General features: G+C 46.0%; 1 protein-coding gene across 5 annotated transcripts in view; it reads left to right on the top strand.

Annotated features, from left to right (window-relative positions):
- DSTYK (dual serine/threonine and tyrosine protein kinase) overlaps window positions 1-13,103 on the top strand; it is a 403,908-nt gene that overhangs the window by 307,842 nt on the left and 82,963 nt on the right. The window lies entirely within an intron of this gene.

The following is a 13,103-nucleotide window of genomic DNA, read 5'->3' as shown; positions in this document are numbered from 1 at the left end:
CTGTTCATGCATCAATATGAACAGAGACATATTATGGGTGATTTAACTTTTTCGAAATATATCAAATTCTACGTGTGTTATGTAGATGACCTGTTTATGCTGTGGACTGGGGGTGACCGGCTCTTGTCTGATTTTGTTGCTAAGCTCAATAGTATTCCGGGGTCCATCAGATTTACAAGTACCCATAATGCTTCCGTGATCAACTTTCTCGATGTGTCCGTACGAGTACAGGATGGGATGTTAACAGGGATTTATATGAAGCCCACTGACAAAAATTCTCTCCTTGCATCAAGTTTTCACCCCGTAGCACTGAAAAAGGGTTTACCCTACTCCCAGTTGGTCCGTGTGGCAAGAATTACCTCTAATCGTGAGACATTACATGAGGCACTTACGAAGATGGGGGATAACTTTATCAACAGGGGTTATCACAGCACTGAAGTACGACAAGCCATTGATAAATGCATGCTGCTCTCACGAGACGAATTACTGAGACCTCGGGCCAAATTGGAGTCTGATCGACTGGTCTTTGCCAGTACGTATTCGATCTCCTCAAGTAATGGCTGACAATCCATCCGCAGACATTGGCATATTCTGCAAACGCACCCTGTGATGAGACGATGCTTTGAACAGTTGCCACTGTTTTGTTACCGACGCAGCCGTAACATGAATTAAAAAGTGAACCTTCTCTGACATTAGCCCACGTATGGGCAGGGGAACTCAGTGGCTGCAACTTCAAACTGGTGCTTTCAGATGCCATGGATGTGTTAACTGCAGCTTCATGTTGACAGGCAAGTTCTGTTGTCATCAGTCTAAAGGCACAAAATACACCTTAAGACATAGGATGACCTGTGAAACTAAATTCGTGACTTACATGATTGTCTGCCCGTGTAAGAAAATCTACATAGGAAAAACGATACGAATGCTAAAGGAGAGGATTGCCATGCATAGGTCCTCTATAAAAAAAGGCATACCTGAAAATTGATGGCAGTACTCCCCCTGTTGCCAGGCATTTTGTCTCTGTTGGACACAAATTGAGTGAGTTTACTTACATGCCAATTGATCACGTACCACCCTTGAGGAGGGGAGGGGACAGACACAGACTCCTACTCCAGCAGGAGTGTCGATGGATATACCAGATGGAGTCTATGGCCCACCATGGTCTCAATGAAGAATTTTCTTTAGTTCCTTTTCTTTAAGGTGCTGTGATCTGATGGGTCCCGGACTTTGTTTGCGGGCACTATGAGTAATGGTGCCCTTTCTGATAATAATACGATATACTTTTCCGTATACATTGACCCTGTGTTCACATGTCTGTAAGTCTTTTTTGTCAGTCTTCATGATTTCTGATTTTTGATGTGTGTTAATTAGATGGTTTCTTATCAACATTCATGTACAGGACTTTTCTAACGTTTGGATCATATGAGAACACTATTAGTTATTTAGGGTTAATCTATTATTGATGGCATTTAGGTGCCCTATTATTGGAACCTTGGTCTCACTTTTGATCCTTACTGATTTTTGTCAGTCCTGCCAGATTCACTTTATTATTTTTTCTGTATGGTTATTTGATGGTTATGTTTGTTACTATATTGTTGCCAATACGACTATCAACACATTGGGATACATACACTTGTTGCCACAAGACGCTGTGTCCGCTAGCGCAGCACTGACGGGAGGACTTCCGCCGAGTGACACGCAGTTTGCGTTCCACGAACCGGAACTTCCGGACTCGTGGGGAGCGGCGTGCGTTCCACGGTGTTCGATTCCTGATGTAGGTGCAGCGGCGGGACCGGTCTCTGTGGGCGGTGATGGACTTCAGGTGCTGGTGGTGAGTAGGGCGCTGTGAGCACATATAATGCGCTCATAGGTGATGTAAGGGTTGCACGGCACGCAAGTACTTTCTGACATGGCAGTTTGACATTTTGCCTGGTTATTCCCCTGAAGAAGGTTACTTACCGAAAACGGCTGTTTGGGAGTTTGCCAGTGATGAAATATTACCATAATACGATGAGTATATGCTGCTGTCGATACATGCTGATGTCGATGTAATTGTTCTAAGAATGAAGTTCAACACGGAGTAAAGATTTGTTTTGAATATTACGCAGAGTGCTGGTTCTGTCTTAAACCTCAATCTCTGAGGGGTTGGCATGTGACTTTTTATATATATATATATATATATATATATCTATATCCACCCACCCAAAGTCTGCTGGCACTCCAAATCTAATACAGCTGCTCCGGTGCCCAGTAAAGATAAATCAATATGAATCCACAAAGTAACTGGCACTCTGGAGTCTAGATAGAGATTTCAAAATAGCTTTTATCCAAGTCAACGTTTCGGGGGTCTTGGCCCCGTCATCAGGACATAACAGTACAGCATACACGTATGCTGTACTGTTATGTCCTGACGACGGGGCTTAGACCCCCGAAACGTTGACTTGGATAAAAGGTATTTTGAAATACCTATCTAGACTCCAGAGTGCCAGTTACTTGTGGATTTATATATATATATATATATATATATATATAATATAATATAATATAATATAATATAATTTTTTTTTTTTTTTTTTTTAAACTCTTTATTTAGAATAGGAGAAACAGTCAAATGCGCGAAATACAATTAGGCGTATAACAAAATACAAAAGGTTCTCCTAAAAAAAATAAATTCAACACATAAGAAAGGGGAGGGTCCCACAAGGGGGACGACGACAGATGAACAGGGAAGAAGAAAGAAGGGGAGCAGCAGAAGAGGGAGAGGAGGAAACGGGGAGGAGAAGGAGAAAAAAGCAAACACAATCAGGCCATACCAGGCCGATCTAAGTCATATTTAAAAAGGTATACCAAACATATCCATATGCAGTGTGTGAATATAACGGAATATAACGGTATACAAGTGTACATGTAAAAAAGTTACTTCCCGTCCACCGAGAGACTGCTAGGAATGGTAGGTAATCATCCGGAGGGAGGAGCCAGGCGCAGCGCGGCAGACAGATCCAGAAGGTCCGATCAGGGGGGGAAGTCAGAGTATCAAGTAGGGGGGGACATCTTAAGCAACCAAGGGCTCCACACTAGTTCAAATTTGTGTGGACAGTCATGCAGGTAGTAAGTGATTCTTTCCATGTTAGCCACAAACCAAATGTAATTATTTAGCGCAGAAACAGTAGGGGCATCGGGAGACTTCCAGTTCTTGGCTATCAAGGATTTAGCTGCCACCATTATGTGGGAAAACCGCTTATTCAGGGGCGGGTCAAGATCCGGGTACGGCCGCGCCAACAAAAATATCCAAGGATCCAACCCGAGGGGAAGGCCAGAGAGGGACTTCAATAATTCAAGCACCGTATTCCAAAATTGAGCTATACGGGGGCAAGTCCACCAAATATGGAGGAGGGTTCCCCGATTCCCACATCCTCGCCAACAAACCGGGGTGGCAGAAGGGAACATCCTAGACAATTTATCCGGGGTATAATACGACTGGTAATACAATTTATAGGATGTTTCCTTAAGTCTAGTTGAGATAGAGCTTTTAGCAATGCCCTCTCGTACCTCCTCCCAACAGGCATAATCCAGTGGGGGGCCCAGGTCCCTCTCCCGCTCATGGCGAGTCTGCGGGCCCGAGGAAGCCCCAACTAACATTGAGTATATTAGCGAAATTAGACCTCTACATATAGGTTTCGTGGTGCAGAGCGATTCAAATGGGGTGAGATCCCGCTGGACTTCGAGTTGAGGTAGGGAGAGTAGGAAGTGTCGGATCTGGAAGTATTCAAAGAAGGGAGGGGAGAGAGTGGAAAACTTACATTTGATATCTGTTATCGTCATCCAGCTATCCTGGAGGCGGAGATCATGTACCACATGGACACCCGCACTAAACCAACAGGTGAAACGAAGGGTTGAAACCCCGCCTGGAAAAGCAGGATTATCCCATAGGGGGGTGAGAGGGTAGCAGGGGGAGGAAAATTTATATTTCGAGAGGGAGTTATGCCAGATAGATGGAATTTGAGAGACGGAGAAGAGTCCGCCAGAGTGAGCTGGTACGGTTTGCCCAGGCCCCAAAGCGAAGCCAATGAACGGATCCCCAGGGAGAGAGCCGCCATGTCCACCCAGGCAATAGAGCCACGGGGCACAAAGGAAGCCACTATTTGGCTCAGGTGACTAGCCAGGTAATAAAACCTGACATCCGGGATCCCCGGCCACCTGCGGAACGAGGGAGTCGGAGTACTGCAAAAGCTATTCTTGGAGGTTTATCGTTCCATACAAACTTCACAAATGAGGCCTGGGCATCCCTAAGAACCCTCTCCGGAACCTTGACAGGTAAAGTTTGAAAGAGGTAGAGAAGTTACGGCATGACTGTCATTTTGAGGGCAACTATCCTACCCAGCCAGGATATGATATGGGACTTCCATGTCGACAGGTCACCTTTGATCTTAGTGAACATGCGTGGGAAGTTTTCAGAATATAGGGAGCTATAGTGAGATGTGATATAGACTCCTAAGTACTTGATCTTATTGGTTTGCCAGCGAAGGTCATAGGAGGCCTGTAGATCACATTTTAAGGTCTCCTGAAACTTGTAATAACATGGCTTCAGATTTAACAAAATTAATTTTATATCCCGATAGGGATCCATACTCCTCTATAATCTGATATAAGGTGGGGAGCGACGACCGTGGCTGAGTGAGGGACAGCAGTACATAGTCTGCAAAAAGCGAGATCTTAAACTCCTGAGAGCCCACCTTCACTCCCCGGATTCTACCAGAGTTCCTTAACACAGCCGCCAGGGGTTCTATGACCATAGCGAACACCAGGGGGGAGAGAGGGCAACCCTGCCTTGTACCGTTGGACAGTGGGAAGGGAGCGGACAGTCGAATTCCAGTGCATGCTGTCACTTGCTGTTTCGTCCCATCGAGCATGCCAAGTGGGATGACCAGGCATATGGCCTGCGGGAGCGCGCAGTAGTGGACACACACTAGACGATGTGCCTGATTTTTCGGTCTGAACGGATAACCTATCGACTAGTGTGTGTGCCCATCTTTAGGTTGACATGTTTAAAAGGTCGACATTCAAATGGTCAACACTTTATTTCTCGAACGTCCTAGTGGATGCTGGGGACTCCGTAAGGACCATGGGGATAGACGGGCTCCGCAGGAGACATGGGCACTTTAAGAAAGAATTTAGGTTCTGGTGTGCACTTGCTCCTCCCTCTATGCCCCTCCTCCATACCTCAGTTTGATACTGTGCCCAGACGAGCTGGGTGCTTTTCAGTGAGCTTTCCTGAGTTTACAGATAAAAAGTATTTTGTTAGGTTTTTTATTTTCAGGGAGCTCTGCTGGCAACAGACTCCCTGCATCGTGGGACTGAGGGGAGAGAAGCAGCCCTACTCTCTGAAGCTAGGTCCTGCTTCTTAGGCTACTGGACACCATTAGCTCCAGAGGGATCGGTACGCAGGATCTCACCCTCGCCGTCCGGTCCCGGAGCCGCGCCGCCGCCCCCCTCGCAAAGACGGAAGACAGAAGCCGGGTGAGTATGAGAAGCAAAGAAGACTTCACATGCGGCAGAAGACTCCGTGTTCTTCACTGAGGTAACGCACAGCACTGCAGCTGTGCGCCATTGCTCCACACACCTACACATACTCCGGTCACTGTAAGGGTGCAGGGGGGGGGGGGGCGCCCTGGGCAGCATTTGGGACCTCTTTTGGCAAAGTTAAGCATATATACAGCTGGGCACTGTATATATGTATGAGCCCCCGCCAAAAAAATTGCATATTTAAGCGGGACAGAAGCCCGCCGCTGAGGGGGCGGGGCTTCTTCCTCAGCACTCACCAGCGCCTTTTTTTCTCCACAGCTCCGCTGAGAGGAAGCTCCCCAAGCTCTCCCCTGCAGATACACGGTAGAAGAGGGTAAAAAGAGAGGGGGGGCACATTATTAGGCGCAAAAAGCAATATAAACAGCAGCTACTGGGTTAACATTAAGTTACTGTGTTATTCCTGGGTTAATAGCGCTGGGGTGTGTGCTGGCATACTCTCTCTCTGTCTCTCCAAAGGGCCTTGTGGGGGAACTGTCTTCAGAGAGGGCATTCCCTGTGTGTGTGGTGTGTCGGTACGCTTGTGTCGACATGTCTGATGAGGAAGGCTATGTGGAAGCAGAGCGGGAGCAAATGAATGTGGTGTCTCCGCCGACGGCGCCGGCACCTGATTGGATGGATATGTGGAAGGTTTTAAATGATAATGTTAATTCCTTGCATAAAAAGTGAGAAAAAGCTGAAGCCTCGGGACAGTCAGGGTCCCAACCGTGCCTGATCCTATATCGCAGAGGCCGTCAGGGTCTCAGAAGCGCCCACTATCCCAAACTGTTGACTGGATTCTGACTCCAGTGTCGATTACGATGATGCAAAGTTACAGCCAAAATTGGCTAAATCCATCCGTTAAATGATTATAGCAATTAAGGATGTGTTGCACATCACAGAGGAAACCCCAGTCCCTGACAAGAGGGTGCATATGTATGGGGAAAAGAAGCCTGAGGTAACTTTTCCCCCCTCATACGAGCTAAATGAGTTATGTGAAAAGGTTTGGGAATCTCCAGATAAAAAACTGCAGATTTCCAAAAGGATTCTTATGGCGTATCCTTTCCCGCCAACGGACAGGTTACGCTGGGAATCCTCCCCTAGGGTGGACAAAGCTTTAACACGCTTATCCAAGAAGGTAGCCCTGCCGTCACAGGATACGGCTACACTCAAAGATGCTGCGGATCGCAAACAGGAGGTTACCCTGAAGTCCATTTATACACATTCAGGTACCTTACTGAGGCCGGCAATCACGTTGGCCTGGGTGTGTAGTGCTGTAGCAGCATGGACGGATACCTTATCTGAGGAAATTGATACCTTAGACAATGATACTGTATTGTTGACCCTGGGGCATATTAAAGACGCTGTCCTATATATGAGAGATGCTCAAAGAGACATTAGTCTACTGGGTTCTAGAATAATTGCTATGTCGATTTCTGCCAGAAGGGTCCTGTGGACTCTGCAATGGACAGGTGATGCCGACTCAAAAAGGCATATGGAGGTTTTACCTTATAAGGGTGAGGAATTGTTTGGGGAGGGTCTCTCGGACCTGGTCTCCAGAGCTACAGCTGGAAAGTCAAATTTTTTGCCTTTTATTCCCTCACAGCCTAAGAGAGCTCTGCATTATCAAATGCAGTCCTTTCGATCACAAAGAAACAAGAAAGTCCGAGGTGCGTCCTTTCTTGCCAGAGGCAGGGGGGGGAGGTAAGAAGCTGCACAACACAGCTAGTTCCCAGGAACAGAAGTCCTCCCCGGCCTCTACAAAATCCACCGCATGACGCTGGGGCTCCATAGGCGGAGCTAGGCCTGGTGGGGGCACGTCTTCTAAATTTCAGCCACAAGTGGGTTCACTCCCAGGTGGATCCCTGGGCAATAGAAATTGTGTCTCAGGGATAGAAGCTGGAATTCGAAGAGATGCCCCCTCACCGATACCTCAAATCGGCCCTACCAGCTTCCCCCCACGAGAGGGAAATAGTGTTAACTGCAATTCACAAATTGTATCTTCAACAGGTGGTGGTCAAGGTTCCCCTCCTTCAACTGGGAAGGGGTTATTATTCGACCATGTTTGTAGTCCCGAAACCGGACGGTTCGGTCAGACCCATATTGAATTTAAAATCCCTGAACATATACCTGAAAAGGTACAAGTTCAAGATGGAATCGCTGAGAACGGTCATCGCAAGCCTGGAAGGGGGGGATTTTATGGTGTCTCTGGACATAAAGGATGCATACCTTCATGTCCCCATTTATCCACCTCATCAGGCGTACCTCAGATTTGTGGTACAGGATTGTCATTACCAATTTCAGACGTTGCCGTTTGGTCTCTCCACGGCACTGAGAATATTTACCAAGGTAATGGCGGAAATGATGGTACTCCTGCGGAAGCAAGGGTTCACCATTACCCCGTACTTGGACGATCTCCTCATAAAAGCGAGATCAAGAGAGCAGTTGCTGAACCGCGTCGCACTTTCTCTGGAAGTGTTACGGCAACACGGCTGGATTCTGAATATTCCAAAGTCGCAGTTGGTTCCTACGACTCATCTGCCTTTCCTGGGCATGATTCTAGACACAGACCAGAAAAGGGTTTATCTCCCAATAGAGAAAGCTCAGGAACTCATGACACTGGTCAGAAACCTATTAAAACCAAAACAGGTGTCAGTACATCACTGCACCCGAGTCCTGGGAAAGATGGTGGCATCATACGAGGCCATTCCCTTCGGCAGGTTCCATGCGAGGACCTTTCAATGGGACTTACTGGACAAGTGGTCCGGATCACATCTTCAGATGCATCAGTTAATCACCCTATCCCCCAGGGCCAGGGTGTCACTCCTGTGGTGGCTGCAGAGCGCTCACCTTCTCGAGGGCCGCAGATTCGGAATTCAGGACTGGGTCCTGGTGACCACGGACGCAAGCCTCCGAGGTTGGGGAGCAGTCACACAGGGATGAAATTTCCAAGGTCTGTGGTCAAGTCAAGAGACTTGCCTTCACATCAACATCCTGGAACTAAGGGCCTTGTACAACGCCCTACGTTAAGCGGAGACCCTGCTTCGCGACCAACCGATTCTGATTCAGTAAGACAACATCACCGCAGTGGCTCATGTAAACCGAGAAGGCGGCACAAGGAGTAGGGTGGTGATGGTGGAAGCCACCAGAATTCTTCGCTGGGCGGAGAATCACGTAATCGCACTGTCAGCAGTGTTCATCCCGGGAGTGGACAACTGGGAAGCAGACTTCCTCAGCAGACACGACCTCCTCCCGGGAGAGTGGGGACTTCATCAGGAAGTCTTTGCACAGATTACAAGTCGGTGGGAACTGCCACATGTGGACATGATGGCATCCCGCCTCAACAAAAAGCTACAGAGGTATTGCGCCAGGTCTAGAGACCCTCAGGCGATGGCTGTGGACGCCCTGTTCACACCGTGGGTGTTCCAGTCGGTCTATGTATTTCCTCCTCTTCCTCTCATACCCAAGGTGCTGAGGATAATAAGAAAAAGAGGAGTGAGAACAATCCTCATTGTTCCAGATTGGCCACGAAGGACTTGGTATCCAGATCTGCAAGAAATGCTCACAGAGGACCCGTTGCCTCTTCCTCTAAGACAGGACTTGTTGCAACAGGGGCCCTGTCTGTTCCAAGACTTACCACGTCTGCGTTTGACGGCATGGCGGTTGAACGCCGGATCCTAGCAGAGAAAGGCATTTCGGATGAGGTCATTCCTACGCTGATAAAGGCTAGGAAGGACGTGACAGCTCAACATTATCACCGTATATGGCGAAAATATGTTGCTTGGTGTGAGGCCAGGAATGCTCCTACGGAGGATTTCCAGCTGGGCAGTTTCCTTCACTTCCTACAGTCCGGAGTGAATTTGGGCCTAAAATTGGGTTCCATTAACGTCCAGATTTCGGCCCTATCCATTTTCTTTCAAAAGGAGTTGGCTTCTCTACCTGAAGTTCAGACGTTTGTAAAGGGAGTGCTGCATATTCAGCCTCCTTTTGTGCCTCCAGTTGCACCTTGGGATCTTAACGTGGTGTTGAGTTTCCTGAAATCCCACTGGTTTGAACCACTTTAAAACGGTGGAGTTGAAATTTCTCACGTGGAAGGTGGTCATGCTATTAGCCTTGGCTTCGGCTAGGCGTGTGTCAGAGTTGGCGGCTTTGTCACATAAAAGCCCCGATCTGGTTTTTCATGTGGATTGAGTAGAATTGCGGACCCGTCCACAATTTCTGCCGAAAGTGGTTTCATCTTTTCATATAAACCAACCTATTGTGGTGCCTGTGGCTACTACTGACTTGGAGGATTCTGAGTTGCTTGATGTGGTCAGGGCTTTGAAGGTTTATGTAGCCAGAACGACTAGGGTCAGGAAAACAGAGTCGTTGTTTATCCTGTATGCATCCAACAAGCTTGGTGCTCCTGCTTCAAAGCAAACTATTGCTCACTGGATCTGTAACACGATTCAGCAGGCTCATTCTGCAGCTGGATTGCCGCTGACAAAATCAGTTAAGGCCCATTCCAGTAGGAAGGTGGGCTCTTCTTGGGCGGCTGCCCGAGGGGTCTCGGCATTACAACTTTGCCGAGCGGCTACTTGGTCAGGTTCAAACACTTTTGCAAAGTTATACAAGTTTGATACCCTGGCTGAGGAGGACCTCTTGTTTGCTCAATCGGTGCTGCAGAGTCATCCGCACTCTCCCGCCCGTTTGGGAGCTTTGGTATAATCCCCATGGTCCTTACGGAGTCCCCAGCATCCACTAGGACGTTAGAGAAAATAAGATTTTACTTACCGGTAAATCTATTTCTCTTAGTCCGTAGTGGATGCTGGGCGCCCGTCCCAAGTGCGGATGCTTGTATATAGTTCTAAAAGAGTTGGAGTCTCACCACTGCGCAGAAATGGCTGCTATTGTGTGTATGGAAGAGTGACACCCGCACCCTAAACAAAATACAATGTCAAGAAAATACCACCACACAACCAGCGCACAAATCCTCCTTTTAGATGGATCAAGGAGTTTGAGTCTTCTTGTTCAATAGTTTTGTGACTCGGTAGCCTTCAATACCTCAAAACAAAAAGACATATATACATAGTGTAATACTGTATTGTCCTTAATATATGAATGTCTGTATTTAAGTGGTTACTCGTACCCCTTAAGGTGGTCTACAGATATGCAGACAATTCAGCTTTTAAGGAAAGGTAGATACAGTAGGGCCAAACAGCTTTTTCTCCCGGTAGCTTCTCTCCAGGGGGTATCCCACTTACTCAAAACAAAAGACACATATACATAGTGTAATACTGTATCTCAATAAATAAATGTCTGTGTTTAAGTGGTTACTCGTACCCTTTAAGATGGTCTACACATTTGCAGACAATTCCGCTTTTAAGGAAGGATAAACACAATGGAGCCAATCAGCTTTTCCTCCCGGTATCTCTTTCCAGAAGATATCCCGCTCACAATCATAAAATTAAGAAGAGAAAATCTCCATAGTGTAAAAACTTCAAATAATTTATTAAAACATGTTGTGGAACAGACTCTCCCTGTATCCACACAGTACAATCCGAAAATGCAGTTAGTGGGACTCCTACCAGATGTTGTTGTCCACTAAAAAGTAGACAATTTGGACATGGAATGGGAGTTACAGGCGTCCCTGGATCTCAGCCTCCAATTCCTGGGTAGGGGGTCCCTCTGTCTGATCACTTTCCTTTCCAACGCGTTTCGATACGTAGTATCTTCCTCAAGGCATAGACTATGCCTTGAGGAAGATACTACGTATCGAAACGCGTTGGCAAGGAAAGTGATCAGACAGAGGGACCCCCTACCCAGGAATTGGAGGCTGAGATCCAGGGACGCCTGTAACTCCCATTCCATGTCCAAATTGTCTACTTTTTAGTGGACAACAACATCTGGTAGGAGTCCCACTAACTGCATTTTCGGATTGTACTGTGTGGATACAGGGAGAGTCTGTTCCACAACATGTTTTAATAAATTATTTGAAGTTTTTACACTATGGAGATTTTCTCTTCTTAATTTTATGATTGTGAGCGGGATATCTTCTGGAAAGAGATACCGGGAGGAAAAGCTGATTGGCTCCATTGTGTTTATCCTTCCTTAAAAGCGGAATTGTCTGCAAATGTGTAGACCATCTTAAAGGGTACGAGTAACCACTTAAACACAGACATTTATTTATTGAGATACAGTATTACACTATGTATATGTGTCTTTTGTTTTGAGTAAGTGGGATACCCCCTGGAGAGAAGCTACCGGGAGAAAAAGCTGTTTGGCCCTACTGTATCTACCTTTCCTTAAAAGCTGAATTGTCTGCATATCTGTAGACCACCTTAAGGGGTACGAGTAACCACTTAAATACAGACATTCATATATTAAGGACAATACAGTATTACACTATGTATATATGTCTTTTTGTTTTGAGGTATTGAAGGCTACTGAGTCACAAAACTATTGAACAAGAAGACTCAAACTCCTTGATCCATCTAAAAGGAGGATTTGTGCGCTGGTTGTGTGGTGGTATTTTCTTGACATTGTAGCTTGTATATAGTTATTGCTTCAATAAGGGTTATGTTATGGTTGCATCAGGGTTTGACCTGATGCTCTGTTTGTCATACTGTTAACTGGTTGTTTTCACATGTTATACGGTATGATTGGTGTGGCTGGTATGAATCTTGCCCTGGATTACCAAAATCCTTTCCTTGTACTGTCAGCTCTTCTGGGCACAGTTTCTCTAACTGAGGTCTGGAGGAGGGGCATAGAGGGAGGAGCCAGTGCACACCAGAACCTAAATTCTTTCTTAAAGTGCCCATGTCTCCTGCGGAGCCCGTCTATCCCCATGGTCCTTACGGAGTCCCCAGCATCTACTACGGACTACGAGAAATAGATTTACCGGTAAGTAAAATCTTATTTTGTCATGATTTTTAAGGTTAGGCATTTGGTGGAAGGTTAGGATTAGACTACGGGAAGGACGGTCAAAGTTAGGCACTAGTGGGAGGGTTAGGCTAAAATAGCATTTGATTGACGACTTTTTAACTCTGCTGACCAATTACCTGTCAACCTATTCACTGTCGACCATCTGCTGTCAATCAATTGACTGTCTGTTATAATTGTTCTATGAATCCACACCCAAACAGTATCAATTAATTTTTCTCCCATCTTCTGATTTTTTTTAATATATATTTATATATATATATATATATATATATATATATATATATATATAAATATATATATAAATATATATATTTTTTTTAATGAATATATTCAATTTCCATTTTAATACAAACCAACTCCATTATTGTTTGCTAGTCCTTCTGTGAGTGAGCAATTTAATGTGCTCTTGTCTTGGCCAAATAAGATAACAAGATGGCATGTAGCAAGTTAGATATTTTAAACCCTTTGAGTGAAAAGTGTAGCCAAATGTTTCTGTTAGTGATGCAGTACCTGTTATCACACGTTTGCAAGGATGGGATTAATCTAATATCGGGGTTCTAAAAAAAACCCCCAAACAATATTGTAGTGACCCAACACACAGGGTACCTGTTACAATATGATCA

This window comes from Pseudophryne corroboree, chromosome 2 (genome assembly GCF_028390025.1).
Source record: "Pseudophryne corroboree isolate aPseCor3 chromosome 2, aPseCor3.hap2, whole genome shotgun sequence".
NCBI classification, from domain to species: Eukaryota; Metazoa; Chordata; class Amphibia; order Anura; family Myobatrachidae; genus Pseudophryne; species Pseudophryne corroboree.
The sequence above is the reverse complement of the archived record's forward strand: the minus strand, read 5'-3'. Positions and strand labels throughout refer to the sequence as shown.